Source organism: Anolis sagrei, chromosome 1, assembly GCF_037176765.1.
Source record: "Anolis sagrei isolate rAnoSag1 chromosome 1, rAnoSag1.mat, whole genome shotgun sequence".
Lineage (NCBI taxonomy): Eukaryota > Metazoa > Chordata > Lepidosauria > Squamata > Dactyloidae > Anolis > Anolis sagrei.
In genome coordinates this window covers 88,543,199-88,567,800 of record NC_090021.1, presented here as the reverse complement: position 1 = coordinate 88,567,800, position 24,602 = coordinate 88,543,199, and the positions used below count along the sequence as shown (strand labels likewise).

Below are 24,602 nucleotides of genomic sequence, written 5' to 3'. Positions count from 1 at the left end.
ATGCTTTCATGGCTGAAATCACTGGGTTGCTGTGATTTTTCCAGGCTGTATGGCCATTTTCCAGAAGCATCCTCTCCTGACATTTCACCTACATCTATGGCAGGCGTCCTCAGAGGTTGTGAAGTCTGTTGGAAACTAGGCAAGTGGGGTTTATATATCTGCGGAATGTCCAGGGTGGGAGACGGAACTCTTGTTTGCTTGAGGCAAGTGTGAATGTTGAAATTGGCCACCTCGATTAGCATTGAATGGCCTTGATTAGCAAAAAGAAAAAAAAGGGAAAAAAGAAAAAAAGAGAATCATTCGGCAGAGGATGTGTTCCTGGCTGTACTGTTGTTACTGGAAACAAAAAATATGGCCAAACACGATAAAATCACCTGACTTCTGGTCCCAGCCTTCCACAGAGCTGCACCAAAGGACTTAGGGATTTCTAGAGGTATCCTCTTTGGGAACTTGCTAGGTCTTCTATCATGAGTCTGTGGTAACATCCAGGGGAAGCATACCATAAAATTATATTGGAAGACCTAGTAACTTCCTGCTGTGGGTAATTGAAATCATGGATGTGGCTTCTGTGATTATGGGGTTCTTATTCTACTACTAAAGGAAATCACAACAATATTATTTGTATAGGTGGTATTTTAATATTTACAGAAACATTATGAAATTCTTTAGAAATCAATGAGCTAAGACTCAATCAATCAAAATGTTATTTTTGTTTCTATATGAGATTTAATTTTGAGACAGATAATAGGCAGGACAACTTAAGTTGAAGTCTAGCCAGACAAGACCCGCAGAACTGGAAATATTCATAAAGTTCTGGAAGGCAAAAAGCATGGGCTCAGACTTGTCATATTTATCTACAGAGTTTAAGTAAACAGAGATATTACCTGATTAGGGAGAGGAACACAGCAAGATTTTTATTCACCCAAATAAACTCACATTGGCGAGCACAGATGCAAATGACAGTGACATGGGGCCTGTACTATGATGCTATGTCATGGGTGGGATAAATCCCATTTTGGGAAAAAGGCAAAATATTCAATAAATAAATTAACCCAGGCTTCTGGGATTCCCCAAATGAATGTGACCCATTACCTATTCTCTGATTGCTCAATAGTTTGCCAGTTTTGAACATTTTATTTCATTCTAATATACAGAAATGCTTTCCCTAAGGTCAAGGGAAGAACGTAAAAGCCAAATATACTAGTATTTTTTACCCTACTCATTTGCTTTCAGCACTGCATGCCACTGGAAAGCCACTAGTGACTTTCAAACTGAATTTGTTAGTTGAGCAGAATTGTATAATTTGATTATTTTGTTTGGAGAGTCCACATTGTACAGTGCTTTGAGCATTTTATTATTTTATTTAGAGAGTCTACATTGTGCAGTGCTTTGAACATTGGACTAAGACTGGAGACCAGGGTTCAAATGCTCAGCCATTTTATTATTTTATTTAGAGAGTCCTTACTAGGAAATCCCTGACCAGATGGAAAACTTCAGGTTATGTCATCTGTAGTACTTGGGGAAGTAATAATGTCTTAGACTAGGGAAGAAAACAAATTCCAGAAAATACTTGCATCTTGCATTTTAATGCATACATCAAGCAACTTTTTGGTTTAATTTTGGATCTAAACCTAATTGTTAGCATCATCTAAATCCAAAGGTATTTTACACAAGTGTTGATTTACCAAGGTTCTATTGATTGAATGAGTTGACTCTTGTTGAGATTACAATTGGAATTAAGATACAAACTTTGAAATAATCCTATTATTTAACATTATAATGACATTTTGAATCAATAATATGTTTGTTCTAAATCCTCTGGTCTGCTTGCCCTGTAGCCTGAACCCAGCTATGGTATAAAGCATGGCAAATTAGGGAGGTTTCAGAATGCATTGCTTTAGAAATTATAGATTTTTTTTTGTTGTGTCAGGAGCGACTTGAGAAACTGCAAGTCACTTCTGGTGTGAGAAAATTGGCCATCTGCAAGGACGTTGCCCAGGGGATGCCCGGATGATTTGATGTTTTTATCATCCTTGTGGGAGGCTTCTCTCATGTCCCCACATGAGGAGCTGGAGCTGATAGAGGGAGCTCATCTGCCTCTCCCCGGATTTGAACCTGTGACCTGTTGGTCTTCAGTCCTGCTGGCACAGGGATTTATTTTTTATGGAAAAAATAAAAGCAGGTGTTTTCAAAACAGATGGTATCAGGGGGTAGACCTGTTGAAGTAATAGATGATCTCTTTCACCTAGAGCAGTGGTTCTCAACCTGTGGGTCCCCAGGTGTTTTGGCCTACAACTTCCAGAAATCCCAGACAGTTTACCAGCTGTTAGGATTTCTGTGAGTTGAAAGCTAAAACATCTGGTGACCCACAGGTAGAGAACCACTGACCTAGTGGTAATGAAATAGAAAGTTTACAACTTTGCCACAGTGATACAAGAAACTAGTACAGCTACCCTTCTGTATCATCCAAATGCTGAATCTGTGCCTGAAAAGAGAGTAATAATAGAATGAGAGTGAAGGGTTTAAAAAACCTCCTCATTTCCTTTGCGATTCCAGTTAGGACTGTCCACCCCCATGGCTACTATTTCCTTTTTCCTTTTTTTTTAAAAAAGCACACATCATACAACCACTAACTGCATAAATAGTGTCACATCTAGTTAAACTAACTGTGGGTTAAACTGGCTCTAGGGTGTGCATGTAGTATGAAGATGCAATCGCAATGTAGCTTTCTCAAGAATAGGCAATGCTGTGCTTACTTATATACAAACTGATAACTGAATGTTTGCTATCCTAATTCTTAGCAATAAAATGTGTCCTATTCAGCACCTATTTGGCTCAGTGTCTTCCTATAATGTATATGCAAACTGATGCTGCATTTCTATTTGAACTCTTCCCTCTGGAAGTGCAGCCCCCCTATTTTATCAGGTTTTTTTTATTTTAAAAAACCCCAGATGATGTATCATGAATATGAATGAAAAACTGATGACACATCATGACTACAAAGGAAAGGCAACATCGGATTAAAAGGTGTATGAGCTGGAGTTTGCAAAAATGGTAAATGATGACCAATGTGTGCTAGCTAGCTTTAGGTTAAGAAAGGGATTTAAGCAGAGTTTTCTGTCTAAAAACTAAGGTAAAATAACTCAGGTTGAGCCCCCGGTGGCACAGTGGGTTAAACTGCAAACTGAAAAGTTCTAATCCAAGGAGTGGGGTGAGCTTCTGTTTGTCAGCTCCAGCTTCTCATGTGGGGACATAAGAGAAGCCTCCCACAGGATAGTAAACATCTGTGCGTCCTCTGGGCAACGTCCTTGCAGATGGTCAACTCTCTCACACCAGAAGCAACTTCCATTTTCTCAAGTCACTCGTGACATGTAAAAAAGTTGAAAGGAGATGGTCCCTGCCTTGTTTTTATTAAATGTTAGTCCTGCTCTGCCATCAAAAGTAAATTGATGTGTGTGTGTGTGTGTGTGTGTGTGTGTGTGTTGTTTGTGTGTGTGTGAATCCAGTCCACACATATGCGATAGGCATCTAATCCATTCTCAATATCCAAGGAACATACATTATTTTCTTGAAGACATCATTTTATTCTTTTGAAGGGCATTTTTACCCACCCACCTAAAGCAACATGAGGGTGGGCAGGTCTTCTTTTGCCACTTTTATAATGTTTGGCCCTATTAAATATTTGATAAAATGGCTGATATGCAATATAGTATTTTCCCCAGCCTCCCACTCACCAGGATTGTGACAGAGCAAGCTTAACCAGGGACTCATTTTTCCCCCTTCCTTCTCTACATTGATAACATTAGACCTGTTTTCTGTATCAACCCAACGCAGCACTGCTTCCCAACCTTTGGTCCTTCAGGTGTTTTGTACTTCACCTCTCACAATTCCTAGCAGCTGGTAAGCTGGCTGGGATTTCTGGGAGTTGAAATCCAAAACAATAGGAGGAGCAAAGGTTGGGAACTATTGTAATAGAGGGAACAGCTATTGCTAAAATCAGAGCCAGTGTGGCGTAGTGATTTCAACGTTGGATGACAACTCTGGAGAACAGGGTTCAAATCCCTGCTTCGCCATGGAAACCCATAGGGTGACCTTGGGAAAGTCACACACTCTTGGACTCAGTAAACCCTGTGACAGGTTTGCCTAAGGGTTGCAAACTATAATGCAGCTCTTGCTCAAGACAGAATAGCTGTGTAGAGGAGAGGGAGCACCAGGGATTCAGGGAGTGCAGTGCAGCAGGCATAATGATGTCATCTGCTGGACATCCAGAGTAATACATTCACCTGGTGAGAGCCTTATTTTCAAAGGCATTGATGTATCTTTTCATTATATTTAGGATGTTTTGCTATGTAACACCATCCTACAACCAGTGAAAAATATTTTAAAATGAGCCTTACCAATGTGCCAGTGTGCCATAGTGCTTTGAGTGCTGAACTATGAAACTGGGAGACCCAGGTTCAAATCCCTGCTCAGCCATGGTCAAGTCACATTTGCTCATCTTCAGAGGAAGGCAGTGGTAAAGCCCATCTCAACAAATTGTGTCATGGAAAACCCATGAAGGGGACATGTAAGAGTCACAAAAAATCAGAAACAATTTGAATGCACACATTATATAACATGGTCCCTTAATTCTCAGTCACCAGGAACAATCACCCTTGGACTAAGTGAGTTATTCTCTCACCTCAATGAGGATTCCAGTATATGGAGGACAGTTTCAGTGCCTCCTGGGTCAAAATGGGAGCAACCTAATAAAACCAGAACATGTTATGATTTACCAAAATGGCATTTTTTGTCTTGATCTATTACACTGACAGTGCAAAAAGTCATTGTCAAAAAAGAATCCCCCTCCAGTTTTCCCACAACAACTGTATGGCCATCTGTATGGCTGTATGGCCATCTGTCAGGGCTTCTTTGAATGTGATTTTCCTGCTTCTTGGCAGGAGGTTGGACTGGATGGCCTACGAGGTCTCTTCCAGCTCTATGATTCTATGTACATGGCAAGTAGCAGATATGTGAAAATGACATAGACCTATACTGAAGGCTTGGTTTTGTATTGTGTTGTGTTATTGTGTGCTTTCAAATTGTTTACAACCTACATCAAACCCAGATGACTCTTTCACAGGGTTTCCATGGAAAGGTTTGCTTAGAAGTCTGCCAATGCCTTCCTCTGAGGCTGAGACTTGCCCAAAGTTACCCAATGGGTTTCATGGTCAAGTGCTGAATTGAATCTTGATGTGACTCTTGGGACTAAAATGCTCCCTTCTTGTAATCTAGGACTTATTTTCACAGTTGTGCCTCACAATTTTTCCCTAGAGTTCAGACTGACACAAATAACTATTGATTACAGTATTTTGTTTTCCCAGCAAGCCTACAAAGCAGGCTAGGCCCAGATAATTTGTTCATGGTCACTGGACCAGTGAGTTTCAGGACTAATAAGAGATATGAGTGGAAGTCTCTCTAGCCAAAATCCAGTGGGCTAGCAACTAGAACGCCTTTTGCCAGCTGAATATTCTGTGAGTGACAGAGAATCTTAATAATCTAGGCATTGCTGCTTCTCTTTGCAGGGAGGTAGACTATCCCAGGAAGGCTATAGCTCAAGGCACTGTCACAATGAGCTTCTGATGTTCAAAATTTACCACTACATCACTGACCCTGAAAGACCCTGAACTGGAGTCAACAATGATGTGTAAGCAAATGGCAGAATAATAATTGCTTTGCAATGGCGGCTTTACTTCCCTAATTCCCCTGAGGCCAACAGCAAAACAAATAGACAAACCCAGTAACTGAAAATAAACTTTTAAAATGTTGTTCCATTGCAACGAACCTTTTCATGTGAAATCTAAATAGTGCCATCTTGCCTCACAACTAACTTTTCAAAACTGCTATGCAGAGAAAACTGACGATGTCGGAGAGGAGAGAGGAATATTAACTCCATGGACTTTTATCATTTGAAACATCACTGATGCTGACTCCAACCCACAAGCTTAGTGAGTTTAAATCCTGATCCAAATTGACAGGTTTCAAATGTGAAACCAAACATTCAGAAAGCATATTTAGATCCTTTTTGCAGTATCTGGTGATTTAGAATTTTCTTTTAGTAGAGAAGCGATTCTCCCTCCTCCCACTGCTCAATGCTATAAAAATTGTGTTTGGTAAAAACAAATAATTGCCTTTCTGTGCATTCTGCTTCATCTGGCATGATATCACGCCTTGCAATAAGAGAGAGAAACAAAGCGTCTTCCTTGTTTCTTTTATGATGAGATGCCTGCATATTTTGAAGCCCCCTCTCCCCACAAGGAATGCTGTGTACTCTTGTGAGCAAGACAATAGAAAATTAGTGTTGACAAGTTCGAAAGCATTTGGAGGAGATGTAACAGGATGATAAATTATTTGGATTGAAAGTCATGTATTTCAGTCTGGAGAAATGTCATTAAAGGAGAAGGAGAAAACAGCTGTCATCCATGTCCAGCAAGGGGAAGAATAGAAGCAATAGGATTAAATTACAGAAAAATAAACAATTTCTACATAACCATTCAGGATGAGGACAGTCTGCCTCAGCATTATTCAAGAGCAGAATGGACAGGAGCAGGCAAGCTTTAGGGCACAGTGTCCCGGTTCAGGCTGCTGGGCTCCTCCACCCCTTTCAACTTTGGTACTCTAATGTTTATTTAATTCAAAAAGTGAATATAAAATAGGAGCCTGCGAAATATATGCAGAGTAAATTGCACAGTCATTAGCTCTAAGAGGACAGAAACACATCAAGAATGTGATGTGTTCTATCTTCACCCAGCAGAAAGTCGTAGCTAATAGTAGGGCTGGCAGCAGACTTTTGATATTGTGGAAGGACAGCACATGATGAAGCTGCTGCCAGAAAGTGGAAGAAATGATTGTGGCACAGCTTGGAAGAGTCATGTTTCATAGAACTGGAAGAGACCACAATGGCCATCCAGTATAATCCCTTGCCATACAGGAACACACAATCAAAGCACCACTGACAGATGGCCATCTAGCCACTGCTTAAAACATTTGTTTCTGGATTACAGTTCCCAGAATGGCCTAGCCAGCATGGACAATTCTGGAAGTTGTAATAAAAAAGAAAAGAAAAAAAAGGATCACCTTCAAACTCTGCTTTCTGTTTCATCCAGTCATTACTTGGTAGCTTCAGGTACTACTCTGTTTCCCCTAAAATAAGACACTGTCTTATATTAATTTTTCCCCAAGAAGACACACTATGGCTTATTTTCAGGAGATGTCTTATTTTTTATTAAGTATGGTACAGCAGTCTTCTTGAGGAAAAATAAATAAAAGACCTCCAGCAAAGTGCCAGTTTCTCAGAGCCTCTTAAAGAGAAAGGAAGGCTTTTGCACAACACAAGGTGGGGGGACGGACTTTTTCCCTTTTCTTCAATGCAGTCGCCTTCCCTAAGGCAAAACACCCCTCTGCTTGCTCTTGGTATGGTCCAAAGCCCTCTCCCCTCCCTGAAAATACTCACCTTCTGATTTTAACCTTCCTACCTGATAGGCTCCACAGTGTTGAATCAGAACCCATAGGCATATATATCATTAAGTAAGTAAGTAAGGAAGGAAGGAAGGAAGAGGGTGGCATCTGCTGCTTTGGCTATGTCTTCCCTTTGCTACTACGGGGGTTGAATGAAAAGTAATGCCTCCACCTTCGTTACTTGGGTTTGGATGGGAATGTTTTAATAAATCAAATGCAGAAATAATCTTTAAAATGTGCTCTTTAACTACCACTATTCACTTTTTAACATAATCATCAGACAATTGGATACATTTCTGCCAACGATGAACATGTTTTCTGAAGTAGACACTCTGTTTCTACTACCAGCATCTCACAGTTCTCTCAACATCTTCATCAGAAGCATAATGATTTCCCCACAGATCTTCTTTCATTATCGGGTACAGATGGAAGTCAGATGGTGCTAAATCAGGACTGTATGGAGGCTGTCATATGGTGGTGAGATCCAGTCTCTGAAGTTTCAAGTCTGTGCGCTTTCATTTCAGGCGTCAGCATCTTGGGTACTCATCGTGCACAGATCTTCCAATAATGTGACCCATGCATTCTTGTGAAATGCCGATTCTGCTTGAAATTTCTGAGTGATACAATGATCATTCGAAATCAATCTGTCAACCTTTTGCTTGTGAAACTCGGTGGTTTGCTGTCACAGGACGGCCAACTCAAACAAGTCAGATGTTCCCACCTCAACATCTTTAAACTTACTCACTCAGTGATGCACAGTACTCACATCAACACAATAACCATAAACAGCTTGCATTCTCTGATGAATCTCCTTTGGGGTGCACCTTCTGCTGTCAAGAATTCAATGACTGCACATTGCTTAAGTTGCATTGACTGACCGTCTGCGCAGGGCTCCATACCTTGTACTTTAACAACACAACCATTCAATGCTATTGCTTCCTGCCAAAATGGAACTGTAGAGGAGAGTCTACTGAACAAGCCAGTATCTGCCGCATACCAATATGGCCATCTGTTGAGGAGTTACAAAGGTGGAGACATTACTTTTCATTCAACCCTCGTAGCTCTCCCACTGTCATCCAATGAGTTAAGTCTCAAATTCATTCAAAATCTTATAGACTTTTCCAGCTCCCAATTGAAAACATGGGCCAAGAAATGTCATCAAAAGCAGAGACCTTCTTAATAGGAATAGAGTGGATTTCCCATTTTCCCTTTCGATGGAGTTCAAATGAGGGTCTGAAGTGGTGAATGCATGCTAACTTGACTTGGATCTTCTTTCTCTACCTAGGATTGGGAAGAAACTACTCCTATTCTTTCCAAGTAGGCTGCATAGCCACACCTATCACAATGCCTTATATTCAGGGTATGGCTTACATTGCACAAATGCTTAGAAATCCTGCTATGGCTTATTTATGAGTATGTCTTATTTTAGGGGCAACACAGTATGCATGCTGAACTTAATAGATGGGAACACTATCTCCTTCCCCGCCTTAGGCAGCAAAATGTATTAGACTGGCACTGACTAATAGATAGTGCAGACCTGTATTTAGTATACACTAACTGTCAAATATGTTCTCAAAAGTGCCTGAAACCAATTTTTCGGGGCTGTCATGAGGATTCAGGTCTGGGTGAGCTCTCAGTGTGAATAAAGACTTTTATGACAATGGGTGCAGATGTTTGATGCTAAAGGAACAATAACATCTTGCTTTTCAAGCATGCACTGAAGCTACTGGAGATGGTAATGGCAGTGGTGTCATTTTTCAGAAGTTACAGAAAACTGGGAGTTTTACCATCACTTAGGCTAATCTCCTAGGCCTACCCAGCATAGCCAATGATGAAGAAAGCTAGAAGATCTATCCCAGTCATATCTAAAGAGCTAACCAATTCCCACCCCTGATTTAGGCCTTTATCCCTTGAAGCAGCAATGAAAAGCCTCCTCAATCTTCTTTGTGGAGTTCTTTCAGACAGTTGAAATCCACTTTTATGGCTTCCCTTAATTGTGTCTTGTCCTACCTAAACTAATCCATACAGTCCAGCCTCAAGGACGTTTATTTTAATGTAAGTTCCCCAAAGTCAGTGAACTCACATTAAAGCATTCTTGGAATAGCAGTCTTAACAGCCCTTCACTAAGCAGAATAGAGTTTCTAGAGTTTTCATTCTTTCTTCTGAACAGCAAGATGGCCATGACCTGCACTGAGCTACTTCACAGACAGGGTGTTACACTGCTTAATAGTTAATCAGTCTCTGGGTACAGCATCTGCCTTCGCCCGAAGTGCTTCGGATCAAGATGCATAGCCCACTATCTACCCTTTACAGAAGTCCCTGTAAGCTTTATGAAGGTTGCTTGTTTTGTATTTATAGTTCAAAAAGCAATTGTGCTAAATGAACCTCACAGAAACACTTTCCCTGCACTCAAGTGTTTAGTCTGTTATTCTGAAGGTCAGCCCCACCACTGACATTTAGCTTAATGCATAGCAGCCTCATATTTCATAAACAAATTGCCTTTGAACAGGAGGAGTGGGCACATTTGGCAAAGCATGCTGACCACCTCCATCTCATGTGGCAACTTGTCTGTGTAAACTATTAAGGCCTGGAAACATAGGATTCATCAGGGATCACTGGTGGATTCCACATTTTCTAGTTGGAACCCTCTAGCAGTATTCCAAAGCCATTGTGTGCAGCCTTTCCCTATCCTTCTGAACTCTTCCAGGGAATCTAACTATAGAGATTGGAAAGTTTACTTTCTGGGCTACAGCTCTTAGATTTGTGTGGCCACCCTGGTCAGTAAGAGTTATAGCCCAAAATGTAACATTCCCAACCTTTGTTTCTAAGAGCACCCAAACTAAGGATGAGAGAACATCTGTGTTTGAATTACTTTTTTCTGGTTTCAGAATTGTATGGTAAAAACAATGTTGATTTTTCTCAATTATTGAAAAAACCCAGATCACCTTCATCTGAAATTTATTCTCTAGTGTTCTTTGTTGTGGTTTTTTAAAAATTGTGTCAGAAGCAACTTGAGAAACTGCAAGTCACTTCTGCTGTGAGAGAATTGGCCATCTGCAGAGACATTGCCCAAGGGATGCCTGGATGTGTTAGCATCCTGTAAGAGGCTTCTCTCGTGTCCCCACATGGGAACTCACCCCATATCGCAGATTCACCTTCAGGTCAGCAGTTCAGCCAGCACAACAGTTTAACCCATTGCGCCACCACAGCTCCTGTTGGGTGAATGAAACCTTTGTGAGATTTATGTTGCTCTGCTCATTGAAGAGGACTAAAGTTGGAAGGAGATTAAACAAAAAAGATAAAATGCAAGAAAGAAGAATGAGAATAATAAGCAACAGCAGTGAGAAGGATAAGGAAAGATGAGATGGGGAGAGAGAAAGGATAGGTCCAGAGAGAAACATTATGGGCTGAAAAGCAAACCATTATGCTGTAACCCACAAGTTTCAGCATAGCCATGTGGTTGTTAATAAGAAATATAAAAGCTTTCAGAGAGACTGGTGGTGTGTGCCCTACACGTAGATCAACATAAATTCTTCATCATGAAACACTGCCCAAGCAGCATTCTTTGGGGGTAGTTTTAACCCTGGTAAAACAGGGCTGCTTCATCAGTGTTTACATTAGCTTTGTGGGTTACAAGAATGACATGTTTGCATCCAGCTTCCAGTACAAATATAAGTTGTTCTTGGAAAGGCAGGTTCCAAAACAATTTTCTTACTGGAACAAAATTTTCTAGGTTAAACTGTCTTACTTTCTATTACTTGAGAATTAAATCTCTTTGAATTTGCATCGATTTCTTCTCAGGTTAGTAGTTAAAAAGCCATGCCCCCAGATTGCTAACAAAATTAGGGGTCAAGCAGGGATTTTAGATTTTTTTTCTCCATAACTTCCTTTTTCTTGTGAAAAGCATGGTTTTTCTGCAGTACCTTATTTATGTTGCCTTGCCTTTTAGTACTGGAACAATGCTTACTACATAGTTAGGGCTAACTGAGGTCAGGATCCATCCATGAGTTTGGTTTCTATGAAAGACTTGCAGCAATTCAAGGCCAGTTTAGAACAGTTTTCTAAAGATGAGCTTTTTAAAAGACATGAGTTTGTTTGCAGCTCTCCAAGTACTATAGATAGGTAAACACTTTTTCACAAACCAGGTTGAGACAATGCATTCAATTCTGTGTCACTCTTAATTAATACAGTGCACCATTTTTTATATGAGAAGAGAAGGTCTTTTTAAAAAACACATTAGGTCCATTTCTGGGGAGAGTATCTTTCCAAAGTGCAAGCTCTCAGGAAATAGGAGTGCTCATTACACTTGTCAGACACTCATTTCTTACAAAAGTCAGTAATGTCATGACAAGTTGTTCATTAATAGAAAAATGGGACGAGGGGGAAAGAAACAAGAAGAACTAGGGAGGTGAGACACCCTTAACAAGCTAAATGCACATTATGAATGAGCTATTACTTAAATATTCTACTCTCTTTCTCACTCTCTTTTTTTACAGGCTGAGCTAAAGGTACAGTGCTAGCAGTATCTATGCCTCTTTCCCCTGCCTTTAAATGGGCAATCCATATGAAGTAATAATGTTTGGCAACTATTCGTTTCTACTTCTACAGCTGTCACCTCTTTTTAAAAATGATTTTTAAAATGACATCCCCCCCCCCCCAATTCCAAATCACAGTCACTTCTTCTAAAAAGTACATGTCCCTTCAACTGCCCTCATTAGCAGGAATAATCCCAATTAGTTCTTTATCCTTCCACCTTTTCAGCTGTTTAAAAAATTTCCCAGTTTGTCTTTCATTCTCCCACTTTTCTCATTTATCCTTCAGTTACTTCGGTTGCTGCAAAGTGGGTTTGCAATTATCTCAGCCGTGGGAGGAGAGAGGACAAAAGAGAGTGATGTCTTGCCCTTCCCAGGAGGCTTGGGGCCCTACCAGACAGGCCCCATATCCCAAGATCTGATCCAAGGTTTTCTACTTTAAACTGGATTATATGAGTCCACACTTCCAGATAATCTGGGATAAACATAAAACCTAGGATCAGATCCTGGGATATTGGACCTGTCTGGAAGGGCCTTCAGGTAAAAAAAAAAAACTGTTTTAGCCTGTCCTGTAAGTTCTTCCTCATTAGAAATTTTTGCCATTTTGTCCACAATCTGATGTTGCTTGGCCTCACACGTCCTGGATTTCATCTCTGCAATGTTGAAGGGTATGGGTGTGTGTCTTCTTCCCCCATTTCTCTTGTTTCCTTTCCTTAATGGCAACATTCTGCCTCATTATCCAAGTAGTGCCCCCTCTCATTCTGCTGGCCACACCGTCAGTCAGGAATGTCACATTTTATGACCAAACTTTGCACGTGCAGCCCTCTGCCCCTCTGAAGCTGTCATGCAAAAACTCATTCTCCCTGGAAGGGACAGAAAGATTTCCAGCTGAGTTCAGAGAGAGTCTACTACTTCTAGGGAAAATAAAGGTAAAGGTTTTCCCCTGAAAACCTTGGGGGTTGGTGTTCATCTCCATTTATAAGCTGAAGAGCTGGCATTGTCTGTAGTTACCTCCAAGGTCATGTGGCCAGCATGATTGCATGGAGTGCCATTACCTTCCTGCCAGAGTGGTATCTATTGATCTACTCACATTTGCATGTTTTTGAATCATTTTCTTCCCTTCTTCACAAATTTAATCAATTAATCAATTAGCTTCATTTATATCCTTCATTTTTCACCCCACAGGGGATTCAAGGTTACTTACAAATGCGGCAGATAAGGGCATATCTGCACTGTAGAATTAATGCAGTTTGATACCACTTTAATTGCCATGGCTCAATGCTAGGTGAAACTTGTAATTTGGTAAAGCACCAGCACTCTTTGACAGAGATGGCTAATGACCATGGCAAACTACATTAATTCTACAGATGCACTCCAAGCTAAACAGACTGAAGTAGCAATTCTAGTCTGATTTTATTTGGAAGTAAATCCCATTGAAGTCAATGGGTTTTTATTCTGAGTAGACCTACTTTAGCATTTGGTTTTAGCAGCACTAGAAAATAGGTAATGGGAGCACTGGGAAATAGACTCATATAGAGCATTGCACTTTTTGAACCTTCAAAAGGCTAAGACTCACCAAAAAGCAGTTTTTTTGCCTAAGAAGACTGCTGTGTCCATTTCCCATTAGATTTCCCTACTTCCTACAGCTCCATAGTTTGCAAATTGTCAGAATCCATTTCTCCCCCAGTGCTGTAAAGCCACATGAAAGTGCAGTTCATACTTTTGTGTTTGACAGTTGTGCCTCCACTGCTCATTTCCACTCCATGTTGCAGGCCCCCCTTTTTGCACCACAGACACATGCAATAGAGCACCCCTAGGTTTTCATCAGCAATTGGGCATAGTAGCCTAACTGGTCTTGGAGTGCTTTCCCTTTCTCCTCCCCTTCTTCAGTTTTGTGCAGGCAGGAGTGTGAGCTGTATTGCTCTATTAAGTTCAAAGTGCTTGCTTGTGTCATTTGCCATTGGATCACTTTCTGCGTAGAGACACATAAGCAAACTCATTCCAAACTCCATTAACTTGCTGGGAGGCACTAAAGCTTTTTATAATAGGCAGATTATCTCATCTTCCTGGTTCAGAATAACCCATTTCAAACCTATCATTATCATATATATGTAGTAGCCAGAATTAAAGGGCCAGGAAAACATTCTTTAGGTTACAAGCTACCCTCCGGCTGGTGGTTGAAAGTCTGTCACGGATTTTAGCATCCGGAACAATAACATGCTTCAGAGCAAAGTCTTCTTTAAAATATACTAAATGATGACAGGACAGTTTCTTCAGCTTCCCAGTTGTTCTTGGCCAATGACGGAGGAAATGGAGAAAGAGAGAATATGAACAAGACTATTCCTTCTAATAAAAACATTTATTTGTTTAAAAGATTTATATACCACCCTTCAGCAAATGATTCCAGAGTGCTTTAGAAACTTGAAACAAAATGTAGTTTAAGTCCAAGCATGCCGAAATGACAAGGCACTAAAATGCTGGGGAAATAAAAGTCTTTGACTGGTGCTGAACAGATAGTAATGTTGTTGCTGAAAATTCTACTTTGAGGAAGTGATTCTCTATATGGTGAGCTATAAACATTCCTGGTTGCTATCTTCAGGAATGGGAATAAGTAGTTTGTTTGTTTATTTGTTTGGATGACAACTGCCACAATTCTCTAGCCAGCAGGGCCAATGACCATCATGTTGAGGATTCATGGTCTTGAAAAGAAACTTTTTCAAACTCTGCAAATCTGTAGTACCTGAGAGTTTGGAAGTTTTTCTCCAAATAGTCCCATAACATTAGAGGGATAGGTTGATACAGGACAGGTTGATATGTTTGGCCAGTGACCTTCAGGGCTGCATAGTGATTTGAATCTGGATTTTCTCGCATTTAAAAAACAAATTATGTAACTCTGAACGTCATGCAGGGTTCTCAAATGCCTTCCCAGGCATGACTCTGAGGATCAGCCAAATGCTAAGTGGGGGAAAGCCATTGGCTTGGATCTAGCCTTTGTAATAGTTTTAATACACAATAACATTGCTGCATCTGAGCCATGATTATTAATTTCAATGCCATTTATTTGGATGGGTCTACTCTACCCAAGGAAATTGTTCTGGACACCCCACCTCCAATGCCCCTGATGCTCCAGAAAATGTTAACACTGAAATGGAAATACTGGAAACATCCTTAGGAAAGATACAATTATCTGTCTTGACTCACAGTGTATTGCTGTGCTGCATACTTTGGAAGCCGCAGTGGTGCAATGGGTTAAACCCATGTGTTGGCTGAACTGACATGAAGACCTGAAGGTTGGCAGTTTGAATCCACAAGATAGAGTGAGCTCCCATCTGTCAGTCCCAATTTCCCATGCAGGGATGTGAGAAAAGCCTCTCACAGGATGGTAACATATCCGGGCGTCCCCTGGGCAATGTCCTTGCAGATGGCCAATTCTCTCACACCAATAGTGACTCAAGTTCACTTCTGACATGAGAAAAATACATTGTAAGTATTGTAATGGCCTTCCATGTCTCAGTGCTACAATTTCACTTTAAAGAAAAACAATTTCCAGATTAATTCTATTCATGTCTCCTATAAAGGGGGGGGGGGAGGGGAATCCCATTGGTTTCAATCTGGATTCCTATAGGTAATGTATTTAAGATTGCAGCCTTAGACAGCGGACCCCACTCTTTATTGGCTAGAACATAATATTTTTTCATAGGCAAATAGCCTTTAATAGCTGCTTTCATTTCTCCATACATTTCTCAATTTTAGAAAATCCACTTTAAACATAGTGCTGGTCACCTAGGAGAAGAAGAAATACTAGGACAAGGAATAGCACATCAAAGTGGCATGATTAATAAATTGTTCAGTGTTGACTGAGAGATTTGAGAGGTTGTAGTCCAAAGAAGTAATTTTTCCTCACCCCAATGTATTGGGCATATTTTGGTGTTCTGAGAGTGCTAGAAATAGAATTGTTTTGGCCGTTCCAGAACTACATCTGGAGATTAACCCACTGTAATCCTCCTTTGTCCTTGAAAATATTTTGTCCACATTAATGCTATATGTATGCATGAGAGGTTCCATTAAAAAAATAGATAGCAAGGAGAACAGCTCAAAACTCTATAAACAGCATGTTAAGATACAAACAGGAAAGATATGCTATTATGATAAAAAGCCTGAAATCCGCAAGGCAGAACTTAGATAATGTAATACAGAGAGACAGAAATGGGATGCCAGCGATTATGTGCTAAGAAGGTAAAAAGTTCTGTGCAGTGGGGTGGGAGCCATAAGGTGTTTGGATTTGCAAAATAATAGGATGGCCCAATGGGAGGAGAAAATCAGACAGCCTTGTAAGTAACAGAAAGATTATAAAGTAGCAGAGTTGGTTTAAATTCTGCATTGTTCTGCTAATAATCTTTGATAAAGAGACGCCTGAGGGTTGCATAAAATCGTATTCACCAGTGCCCAAGGGCTTGAAAGACTCTCTCTCTCTTTTGTTCAGAACAAAGGTATTTTGTTGCACTAAAAATAGGGCAGAGTAATGAATTAAGAAAAAGTAAGATGCTCTGACACGATTTATAATAGCTCTACCTTTTTTTTTGTTCCCTGCCTGGTGCAGGAGTTTTAAAGAAGTGTTAAAGTTAGATATAGACAGTATGATATGTGTCAATTGGTTCTTACATGCATCTTCTGAAATGGGTTATCTTGCCTGTGTGAATGGGCCGCCTCAGATCGATAACCGCAGGCTGAACTTTCATAGCCCTTCATATCATGTCCACTTGTGCAAAGTGACAAGGCAATTTTGGCAAGCCTCTTTATCACATAAATCCCCTAGTGCCCCCTGAAAATCATCTTCTCAGACATAGAACATAAGCTCTGCTCTCCCAATGTCTCCTGACAAATACAGAAATGTAAACTCTGTTCAGGCATTTATCCTCATGGAGCCCTTGGTGGTGCAATGGCACAACCCTTGTGGCAGCAGGACTGAAGACTGACAGGTCAGAGTTCAAATCCAGGGAGAGCACAGGTGAGCTCCCTCTGTCAGCTCTGGCTCCCCATGCGGGGACATGAGAGAAGCCTCCCACAAGGATGTTAAAACATCAAAACAACCTGACATCACCTGGGCAACATCCTTGCAGACGGCCAATTCTTTCACACCAGAAGCATCTTGCAGTGTCTTAAGTCACTCCTGACACGAAAAGAAGAAGAATCTTTCCTCATGGCTGCTGATAGATTTCTGTGGAAGCTGGCTGTTCTGAGTCAGTATGAAAGACAAAATAATTATTAAGGAAACAGCATGTTTTCTATGTCAAGAAGAATAGGAAATGTCATGGTTACAGCTCCAACACAGATGGCAGGAAGGGGAGGAATGAGAGGAAGTGAGGCAACTAAGAAAGACTAGAGTCACTTAATAGCATATTGAAGATGGAACAGGTTTTTTTCCTCTTCTCTACCGACTAGCTAGGACCTTATCATATTATCTTTGGGATTCGCAATGCATTCTGGCGAATTCATGAGGTCCCGGCGGGGTGTGTGGAGAACCTGTCACTCTCTACATAGCACAACTTAGCTCTGTCCCCATCCCATTGGGGGAGGGGGGGGCGTCTGCCACCTGGCTCTGCTGTTGTCTTGAAGGCATCACAGGAAGCCTCCCATGTTGCTGCAATGGTGGCATACACTGTTTGCTCTCCTCTTTCCCAACAATGCCCAACCAGAAGTACATCTGCATCATGTAATGGGCTCCATCACAAAAAGGGAATACAAGTGGCATACTATGGGCAAAGTAGCCCATCTGATGAGATCATAGAACACAGAACAATGGGCTGAAACTGTAAGAAAAGGAGATTCAACCTGGATATTATGAAGATGGTATGTGCTGTCCGATGGTGGAATACACTGCCTTGTAATGTGGCTGGATAGCTGTTTTTGGGGAATACTCTGATGTTCCTGCATAGCAAGGTGTTGGATTGAATGGCCCTTCTAGTCTCTTCAAACTCTATGATTCTAATACTATACTTCCATTAATATGCAATTGCAGGGTTTGATGCTTAAGGAGGAGCATTTAGAATGAGAGCCAATGTGATGCAGTGGTTTGTGAATTGGACAATGACTCTGAAGACTAGGGTTTGATTCCCCATTTGGCCATTGAAACACACTGGATGACATTGGGCGAGTCACATATTCTCAGCTCCAGAAAACCCAGTGATAGGTGTCAGCAGGAGGTGAAAAAAAATTGAAAGCACATGACAATAATGTAGAATGCTCAGCCAGAGCTCTCTAGTGTTTCCCAAAACTACTTATCCCAGAACTTCATAAGATGTTTTGGCATGACAATTTCAAGTGGAATATAGTGCTATAACTGTGTAGTGTGAAAGGCTACCTGGAAATATCTTGTGTATAGGAAAATATCTGAAAGACAAATGAAACAATAACCCAACCATGTTTGTTTGAAATGTTCTGACAAGAGTGGCAGACACAAACACTTGGTTCTATTAATAGCTCAGTGATAGATTGAGCTCCTTCACTGTAAAGCTGCTTGATGGAAGAGATCCAAAAGAAGGCATTTATTTTTAATGGAAAGGTTATAATGGTTTTGAAAATGATGAGTGAAAGGAAAAGGTAGTAGATGATATATAGCATAAAAGTGCAGAAGTATAACACAGAGGAATGCATTTACCATGGAAGTATGTGTCAGCCTTTCATGCTTAGGACTTTGAATGGCCAAATATTAAAATTTATTCAGGACTGTCAAAAATCAAGAATTTATTCATCATGAAACCTGTGGGACCACAATCCTTGGTAGAGTTGCACAAGTTATAGCTCCTGAACACCCTGGCATCTTGTTTCTGGATGATAAAAATGGGAGTTTTATGGGAGAGAAGAATAGAAGAAAAAAACAGACCAAATTATTGGTACGGAGAATCACTGCCCTTCTGCATAGAGTTAGACTCCCAGATCCATTAGTCTCAGTTGCCATGGCCAATGACCAGAGATGGGGAGATCTGTGTTGCATTAGCACCTCAAGAAACACAGATGCCCCACTTCTCTTGCATGGTAAGAATAACCATCTTGATAGGAAGAACCATCTTGATCTGCTATGGCAGCCACAAGGTTGATGTTTGTTTCTGATTGCTGGCGTGATATCTTTATAGCAAATATGTGTGAAAATAGCAAGAGAGAGAAATGTTAAAATGGGGCCAACCATAATTTCAGTTGGTTTGGAAAATAATAAAAAACACAAATCAAATAAAATTCTGCAGATACAACTAAATTTGGAAAATTTACATTTTTGGAATTGCCACTAGTTTGGCAGCCTGGATATTCTGAGAATGTCAATTCAAAACCATAAATAGGAGAACAGCACTTGGATTCAGACTTAATTTAATTTTTCTTACTTTGGTATTTGGCAGTAAATCCCATTGAACTCACCAGAAGTCACCGAGTCACAAAGTTAATCAAACAGGCTGCCTGATTAAAAATAGTTTTAGTAGACATATGCTAGTAGAGGTATTTTGTTCAAATGCTTTGGTTTCAAAAGGTTAAACTGGTAAATTTTGAAATTGGGATAGAAACTGGTTCAATGTTTAGTTAGATAAACTGGTCTGAAAAAAACCCAGAGGGGCATAATGGTTTGAGTGTTTGACTAGTGTTTAAATCCTTGTTTGGTCATGGAAAACTGCTGGGAAAATTTGGATTAAGAAGGGAGGCAATAGCAGCCCCTCTCTGAACATATTTTGTCAAAATATCCTGGAGAGAAGAAAGGAAGATGTTAACAATGTTAAGTGAAACTTTATTCTCAGCTGTGTTCCTTTGATTCTTCTCCCATTTTAAACTGTTTACACTTTACAGTTTGGGAAACAACCTCTTTCTTTCTGACAACTTTAAAAAAACACCACCCTTACAACTAAGTGCTAGCCCCTGAACCATTACATCCTTTTGCCAAATATCTACTTTGTGCTTTGAAAGGTTTTCTTCAGTTCCTGAGTACTCTTCTTCTTTTTCTGGGCAGATAGGAAGATTATGAGGTTATCTTTATTTCATACAAAATTCTGTCCTGTTTCAGAGGTTTTTCCCAGAGCAAGAATGCACTCATAAAGTAGATAAAATGAAGTCATTTGTGGAAACTTTCCACAAATAAGAGTTCTGTGCCTCCGAAATTAAATATTCCTTTGTTCTCCACATTTCTAGCATTGTGCTAACTTGAAGCATTAGTGGAGCATTTAGAAATACAGTTTCAGCTGACAAAGTTACCAGAAGAACATGAACACAGCAAACATAACAACAACAACAACAACAGCAACAACAACAAATGTATAACTATGAGCTTCCATGTCAGAAGTGGTGTGAATCCACACAGGGGCAGCTCAACCCATTACGCAAACTAAGCATTTGCAGTATAGTTGATTTTGCCCAGGGGCGCTCTTGAGGCGCTCTTGGGGGAAAATAGACTTTGACATATGCGAGTTGTAGTTACTGGGATGTATAGTTCACCTAAAATTAAAGAGCATTCTGAACTCCATTAATGATGGAATTGAACCAAATATGGCACACAGAACTCCCATGATGAACAGAAAATATATATCAGTGATTGGTTGGGGGGGGGGGGGCAAAATACTGTTTGCTTACCGTTGAAAATTACCTAGGGCCACCTCTGAATCCACAGACAAACAACTTAACAGTTGTGCTGTCTAGACATTTAGAACACTTAGTTAACATGAATGTACAGACATGAACTGGGTTACTCCATGTAGTTCTATCCCCATCTCAGGTGCTATGAACATTATGTTGGCATCCTGTTAGTGACATGCTGGCACCTATCCTTTCCCCCTTTCCCCAAGTATTGTGGATCATAGAATCATAGAATTATAGAGTTGGAAGAGACCTCGTGGCACACCCGTAGCCAGGATTTCGATTCGGGGGGGGGGGGGGCTGAGTTTGTTGGGGGGGGGCTGAGTCTCAGTGAAAGAGGGTCTATCCTAGCAAACCTTTTGTATCGTTACCCCAATACCCCCATGCATATGGGATATATTGAGTATGGTGGTCAGATCATGATATGAATAAGCATAACAGATTAAATAATGCACCAGTAAGGCCTTTTCGCAAACCACCATGAGAATTTCGGCTGAAGCTCCTCAAGCCCCTCCCTGGCTACATGCCTACCTCATGGGCAATCCAGTGCAACCCACTGCCAAGAAGCAGGAAAATCACATTCAAAGCACCCCGACAGATGGCCATCCAGCCTCTGTTTAAAAGCCTCCAAAGAAGGAGCCTCCACCACACCCTGGGCCAAGAGTTCCACTGCTGAACAGCTCTCACAGTCAGGAAGTTCTTCCTAATGTTCAGATGGAATCTCCTTTCCTGTAGTTTGAAGCCATTGTCCGGATGAAGGAATTCACCATCTTCCTCATGAAATAACACTATCTTTAGGAAACTCTGTGTATCTCGTCATATGTCTTTTAATAGTGTTGTTTATCTCTTGTTTTAATGATGTTGTGCTCTGCCTTGACCCACAGGGAGAGGCGGGTAATAAATTCATTCTTATTTCAGAATCCGCTAGGTTAAATGCACATGTTGAATTCCCAATCCACATCTTTAATATGGAATATTTTCTTATTTTAAGATATTCAGTTCTGTTCTTTTGGTTATTATGAAAAACAAATAGGAGAAAGATTGTTATTCCAGTTACCTAGGAGAGAATAGAATTAACTGAGAAAATGGAAACTGAGTGTAAGCCTGAGGAATGATCAGAGAATTGGAAGATCCATATTTCCTTCACAAACTTTTTTTTAAAAAAGCAGCAGCCAGTCAACTTCTCTTGTACTCTGACACTTCTGTTGCCAGATTTGTTCTGAGACCCAAACTCTGTTATGCTATGCCTCCTTTTTATGTGTGTAGAGAAAAAAACCTTGCCAACTTTTCCTTTTTTTTTTTGCAAACACATATTAAATATGCATCAGGCAGCATGCAAGACAAACTGATTAGAAATCCTGTCAGCCAATAACTCTTCATCTCTCTGTCAGTGATATGTATCTCTAAGTCTGTTTGATGTTACGAAATGCATTTGGTTAAATGCTGGTGTGCCAATTGGGATGCCAAGAGCCTGAAGCAATGCTGCATTTAAGGCTTGGATTTGAATCGATTCCTAAAATCTTTAAAAGTAGAAGTCTAGGGAATGCAAATGCCCATGGCTGCAAACCTATATATACTAATCTGGGAGTTACATTCCATCTTGGTCAGATCTACTTTTGAGTAAACATACATATATAGGAAATGGACTTTTCAGAAGTAATCCTTATCATTTTTACCAGGAAGAAACTTTCATTAAACTACATAGGGCTTCTTTCTGCCTAAACATATTTAAGATTGATTGTTTATAAATTGCTGGATCAAATTAGAAGACCTATAAGGTCAATATAATGTTCCTGTAAAGATACATGAAGAGTGGCCTACAGTATAGCATGCTCTCTATCATCCTTCTTGGAAGAAGGGATATTGTAAAAATAGTCTAGTAGTGCTAATAGTGCTACATTTAACCACATGAGACATGCCTCATACCCATTAGCTAGCTCTAACAGCACAGGAAAGTGGAACCTGGGTTAAGTAAAAGCAGGGTCAATTGAAATGTCATTGTTGCAAAACCAAACAGCTTTGAACTTTGGGGAATTGTGGAGGTTGTGGAAATACTAGGAAAATGCCCTGGCACATTATTGAAGGGGAGGTGATAATTGAGAGCTTTGCCTTGTTTTTGAGGCTACATCTTACCACTAGTAAATGCTGAAGTCATAGAGATGTAGGTATACTGGCTAGGGGATTCTAGCAATTGTATTTCTCCTGCTTCTATCAATAATGTCTCTGACCTCTGCCAAAGAATATTACAAGCACATTGAAGAATACGTATTGTACCAATTTATGAGGACTTACTGGTAGGATTGAGTTGTTTACTATTTGGCAAATCTGATGGCATACATTTAAAGCAATAGTTCTGATTAATTTAATTTGTAGAAAATGATCCAATGTTGGACTAGTTCCTACTACTGGAAGACAGATCTGTGAATGTATTGAAGTCAGTTAGGCAATAAGGGACATATAATTTGAGAGATAATGTGTCATTAGATATCAGAGAATGGGAAGAAACAGGGCAGGTTTATTGCTTTTCCATCTCTCTCATAGTTTCCTGAGATGAACCTGGATGGCCTCTATGATGTCATCTTATGTCTAGAGCAGTGTTTCTCAAACTGTGCTTCTCCAGGTCTTTTGGACTTCAGCTTCCAGACATCCTAACCAACTTACCAGCTGTTAGAAATTGCAGGAGCCAAAGTCCAAAACATCTGGATGAGCACAGTTTGAAAAACTCTGGTCTAGAGGTATCAAGCACCAGGAAAAGGAGACTATAGCTGAAGGAAACAGTTACAGGAGCATCAAGCCAGTGCAGATCATACATGAGAAATCCAGGGAATTCCCTAGAGACATAGCAGCAAGAAAGATGGTATAGTGGTTTGAGTGTTGGACTATAACTGAAACCTTGCTCAGCCATGGAAACCATACTGGGTGACCTTGGGCATGTCATATTCTCTCAGCCTCGAGGCAAAGAGAAATGTGCTGTACTGACCTGGAGGGTGCCATGGCCACACTCCTGAACCAACTGTGGTGGCAGGTTGGAGTCCATGTGGTTCAATGATCAGCCTCAATAGATCATCACCTCATCTTCCCGTGTTGCCATTGCTGCTCCTAGCTTGCCATAGTGCTCCATGTGAGCCCCTAGCCATTGTGGCCTCCTGTGTTGCATCAGCAGAGGCTCCTACACAGCTAGTAGATAGGAGGGGATGATGAACACAGGTGATTATGGTGGTGCTCTGTGTAGATAGCAGACTGGTCCAAACTGGATCTGATGGAGCTGCCCACACTGTCCTGAAGTCATAGGATATTCTGAATTTTCAATCAAACTTTGAAATATTGCCTGCCTTTGCTTGAAATGAGCTGAGCTGGAATAGTCTGGTATAATCTGCAATACTCACTGAAAATGGAGGGATGTTGTAAAGACAGGAAAAATTCAACTCAGAGTGAGTCCAGGTTTTACGCCTGTGGGGAGGAACCATAGAAGTTACTCTTCTGTATGAGTGTCTTTGGATTCCACAGGATGAATTGTAAAACTCCTGATGGATCAAACTGTTTGGACTATCTACTTGAATAGCAACTCCAACAGTTTGATCCAATAGAGATCTTTGTGGGGTCTTGTGCATGGATTTTGCTTGCCTTCACTGTATGCTGCAGCTAGTCCAATTGCATGTGAATAGAACTGGGGCTGGGATGAAGTCACTGGCTGGATACTTGTTGCATTGTCAACATATATGTGCCAGGTGAATTCATCAGCAGCAGGCATGTAGCCGGGGGGGGGGGGGGGGGCTCGGGGGGCTTCAGCCCCCCCCGAAATTCTCATGGTGGTTCGCGAAAAGGTGCATTATTTAAACTGTTATGTTTATTAATATCATGATTTGATCACCATTCTCAATATATCCCATATGTATGGGGGTATTGGGGTAATTATACAAAAGGTTTGCTAGGCTAGACCCTCTTTCACTCAGACTCAGCCCC

At 40.6% G+C, this 24,602-nt stretch overlaps 1 long non-coding RNA gene across 1 annotated transcript in view; it reads left to right on the top strand.

Moving 5' to 3' along the window:
- Positions 1–5,896: 5,896 nt before the first annotated feature.
- LOC132762055 (uncharacterized) overlaps positions 5,897–24,602 on the top strand; it is a 124,217-nt gene continuing 105,511 nt past the window's right edge. Inside the window, exon 1 of the long non-coding RNA XR_009630071.2 lies at positions 5,897–5,987. This is a non-coding gene — a long non-coding RNA (uncharacterized lncRNA). The remainder of the gene's footprint in view (positions 5,988–24,602) is intronic.